Source organism: Gadus morhua, chromosome 5 (genome assembly GCF_902167405.1).
Source record: "Gadus morhua chromosome 5, gadMor3.0, whole genome shotgun sequence".
Lineage (NCBI taxonomy): Eukaryota > Metazoa > Chordata > Actinopteri > Gadiformes > Gadidae > Gadus > Gadus morhua.
This window is the reverse complement of record NC_044052.1, coordinates 6,765,367-6,769,816: the sequence shown is the minus strand read 5'-3', so window position 1 is coordinate 6,769,816 and position 4,450 is coordinate 6,765,367. Positions and strand designations below refer to the sequence as shown.

General features: G+C 40.6%; 1 long non-coding RNA gene across 1 annotated transcript; it reads right to left on the bottom strand.

Moving 5' to 3' along the window:
- Window positions 1-617: 617 nt before the first annotated feature.
- On the bottom strand, window positions 618-1,178 carry LOC115543419 (uncharacterized). The gene is made up of 3 exons (XR_003976696.1): window positions 979-1,178; window positions 800-888; window positions 618-696 (listed from the first exon to the last, which is right to left on the bottom strand). It is a non-coding gene; the product is annotated as an uncharacterized LOC115543419 (long non-coding RNA).
- Window positions 1,179-4,450: the final 3,272 nt, after the last annotated feature.

Genomic DNA, 4,450 nt, shown 5'->3' with positions numbered 1-4,450 from the left:
ATCATCTGCTGGCATTGAAGATGGGGAAAAGAAGTAACCAACCGTCTGTTGAAAGAAATGCCTTAGGTAAATGTGTTTGAATATACACGGCAATATCATAACAAATGTTTTTCTAAGGTATGGCTTGCCTGCTTCCATTTCCCCATAATGCCCCTAGCCATGACGACCATCGCTTGTTTTGCTGCAGCCCCAGATGCAGATACACCATAAATGGCATCGTTCTTGCGATCGTAATCAAATTGTTTTTTGATTGACATCTCGTCCAGGACGAGCGTACACATCCTCTCCACAGGGGTCATGGTGGCGGCGATGACTCCCATTTGGGAGATGATTCCCTGTAGGAAGCCAGGCTGTCAGGAAATAAAAGGTTAATAATCAGATTTTGTTCAATCTTAAAATTGTGAAACTGGTCGAAGTTGAGTAGTCTTATTTAATAAATTCGTATTTACAGAGAAATATCCCACACGTGCGCTAACGTAACGCCGAAGTGTCCTTCCAGAAGGAAGCGAGAATATGGCCTTCATTTGTCGGTAGGCCTTTGGGCTGCTGTGTAACAGCTGCAGCCCTAGATCCTTCATGTGCCTGTTGAACCTTCTCCCTCTGTCCTTTTTCCCTGCCTCTGACAGTTGTGCCCTTATGAAGTTCCGGCAGCCCTCAGGACACCTCTGGAGCCTCTCCTCCATAATTTCATGGGGACTACGAAAGAACAAGGTGGTGTTAAAATGCAATATGCATTCCCTTAAATCAAGTCTTGATAATTCTAAAGGCATATTTTGTTTATGTCTTTCATTGACATTACTTGGATTTTTTTGGCATGCCAGCTGGCTTCCTTTTCCTGCGTCTTAGCCTTTGCAGCCTTGCAAGGCGTGCCTCTAGTTGTTTTATTCTCTGAAATAACAAAAAAGGCATCCTTTATGTGTGTCTGCTACATAATAATGCTAGTCAGAATTTTGAAATTGAAGAAGCTCAGAACATCACCTGGTCCTTCTTTTGGAGACTGCTGTGCAGAATTGTCACCTGAGCCTCAGCCTGTTCTTTGGTGCCTCCATTTGACTCTACTGTCCCTTCTGCGCTCTCCTCTGTCCTTTCCTCCATTTCAACTGTTGTCTCTAGAGTCTCCTCTGTCCTTTCCGGTATAATTTCTGCTGTCTCCTTTGTGCTTTTCTCTGTCCCTCCCTCTGTGTCTATATACCTCTCTTCTTCCTCAGATTGACTCTGCTTAGCTTTTGAGGATTGAATCAGTCAATATCAAAGGATCAGTTAAAGTTATTTCATTCAATGTAATGTATGTAAATGTTATTTCAGGGGACTGTCTTAATTATTTGTATGTTGGTCTTGGTCTCAGTTATGTTACCTTCTTTTTTTTTTCGCCTTTTACGAGGTGGGGAGGCAACTGGTGGCGGGTTGTCGCAATCCACCAGTGTGGGGATGGCATCTCTGGTGAGTGCCACCTTTCCATTGTGCTATCCGAAGCACATACAGCACAATGTATCAGTAAATCTATTAATTTTTACTATATTTAATTTAAATTCTCATTTCTTCCAATATGCACAACTCACTTTTTTAAGGAAGCATTCCTCAAAATGCAGTTCACAGACAACGTAGCCCCCCTGCATTAACTCCTCGTGTGACATGGAGTGTCTGAGGTCACTTCGCCTCATGTTTATGAGCCATTTCTTTCTCCTGAAATAGAAACCTGGATTAGAATCATAATTGTAAGACTGCATCAACTTAGTTTACATCAGTAAACAATTTCCTAGAGAGCAGTGTTCTGTTGTACTCCTCCCCATGCCTCTTCCTTTCTTGATCTCTACAGTTGGACCTTGATGCTGTGACAACGGACAAGTCTTCTTCCTCTTTTATTATATTGTTGTTCCTCGGTCCTTTTTTCCCTGCCTATGTTCAGTGTTCAGTTCTCTTTTTTTTTTTTATTATTTACTATGTTACTGTTCTTATTGTGTTCTTGTGTGATGTTTGAATAAACTTGCCTGTTGCAATGTTGGTATGTTTGTATAATTACTGTTATACAACTGTTACTGTTTCAACGTGTCCTAGACCATACTTCTCATTTAACAAACATGTGTAGCTTATAATGTGTTGCAGGGCAGAGCAATTATATTCAATGGCTTAAAACAAACCCATCTGTAAAGATCACTGAATGCATAGAAATCAATGACAAGTGGTGTAGATGGTTTTCCCTCTGTGCAAGGTCATTAGCCCAATGCCTACAAAAAAAATAACTACAGTAATAGCAGATTTTGAAGTTGTTAAATCGTTAACAAACGATTTGTATGGGACAATCGGTTAAGGTAATTAGTGCTTGAGTCTCGACACTTTAGAGAATGTCTAGCGCGCAACTTGAATAAGCCATGTGCGATATTACCCGGGCTCCAGCGCAACTTTCCCTACCAGGTGCAGCCTCAGGAAGCCTAGGACCATTCATACAGGAGCAAGCAAGAACGTTACCTTTTTCTTTCCTTGGGAAACGAAAAGAAGGACAATCCCTTTCCACTGTTGGAGCAGTTTATCATTGCACATTTTCTAGGCATTTTTTTTAACTATCTTTATTTTCGAAAAATGGACAATGACAGATGAAATGATATTGAGTGGGACATTGACTGTATAATCTAAGGTGGTCATACCGTACCATGTATCCAACACATTGAACATTGAACACGAGAAATGGAAGAAATTCCATCTATACCCATGTACTTTCGCCATACATAACTATATAAAAAATAAAAGGGCCTACAGGAAAATATAAATACAGTACGCAAAAATTAACTTCGACGGAAAGTCCTCCTTAAGATAATGTTTCCGATGCGCTTCAACTTCAGATGCCGTCAAGAGGGTCTCTGGTCGTAATCAGTCGCAAGTCCGTCCCTGACCAATCAGCATTCATTAGCAGAATGCTAGCGTATACGGCCAACAACGGCCCAAACTGTAAGAAATCGAAAGGACATAAGTGCTCACTCATTTGACTTTTGAACTATAATCTATATTGAACTTGCGGAATCTACAATAAAATTTGCGATATTTCAACGACAAGCAAGTGAAAGAGGCATAATTAGCCGTTTAGCCCCATAGACTCCCATTCAATCTGGACTCGCCCGCGATCACCCCCAGTGGATGTCTCATGGAACTACAACCAAAATCGGTACAATGGGGCGTATAGGGAGTGCCCAGGCTCTTCGTAGACGGGCTCTGTTCCTCCCTCTCAAACTGATTAGGACAGCCTTCAGCCTATCAGCAATCACCTTTGCTTTCCGCCAAAGCCAACTCCATGGTCAGAATTAGATGAGAGGCGATTGTTGATTTGATTGATAAAAAAACTGAGAAACTCACACATACATAGAATTGTTAGCTGAATTTTCTTTTCTGATATTGCATATTTATGTAAGCAGAGCAATTGTTTTTATGTTCTTGAGTATACTGTTATACTGTATACTATTGTGCTATTGCCATGGTAAAAAGATGAAATTACTTGATTTTACTTTCAATTCCTTTTACATTCTCCAAGGTGTTAACATTTTTCATAACTCCATGTAGGACGTTTCTATACATAAATGTAAGCACTGTGGCAGTAGTAATGCAATATTTAGAAAACATACTCTTGTACTCTTCATACTCAAGTACTTTTAAAAACAAGTACTTCAGTACTTTTACTTAAGTAGACATCTGACTGTAGTACTTTTACTTGTACTTGAGTAAAATTTAGCAAGGGGTATCTGTACTTTTACTCAAGTAAGGAAGCTGTGTACTCTGTCCGCCTCTGCTAACCACGGACCTATAACTGCTGCAAGTCAAGAAACTCATTTTAAGAATGCAAGGCAGAAAAGACCCTGGTACTGCTTTTAACCAGATGCTGTTCTTCTCTACATGCACATGCTCAGCATAATCGTCTGCATTGTTCACTGAAGTAAAACCCTTTGAGTAAACTGTTCAACAAAATAACTTGTCCCACCACAGCCCGTGTTCTAATAAAGACAATCTACTTATTATGAGGATTTTTTTATTTCCTGAAAGCACAAAAAAAAAAAAGTAATTTATATTGGGTATGTTTTCAGAGCAGGGAACAGTAGCCTATCCCAGTTTGCACCTCACCCACCTATAACTTATGTTCCAAAATTTGGATCTCCAAAGCATCCTTTTGCATCTTTTGAATTGTTACAATTGCATGGAGGTTGGTGAGGGCATCTGGTTCAAGTAGGGCGATGACGCCATCAGTAACTGGAAGAAGATGATTAGACAGTGCAATTATTACTTGAGCCAGAATATTGCCCCATCTAATTTGCAACGCGCTGGGTTGCGTGTACATATTTAATTATTTTGAATAACCAACCTCTTATACTGTAAAGGCACTTCTATCCTGGGGGGTGGGGGGGATCAGAGGAGCTCCCCCCAGGGATGCCCTCAGCCACAGGACGCATACTCTGTTGGCTGAGGGCCA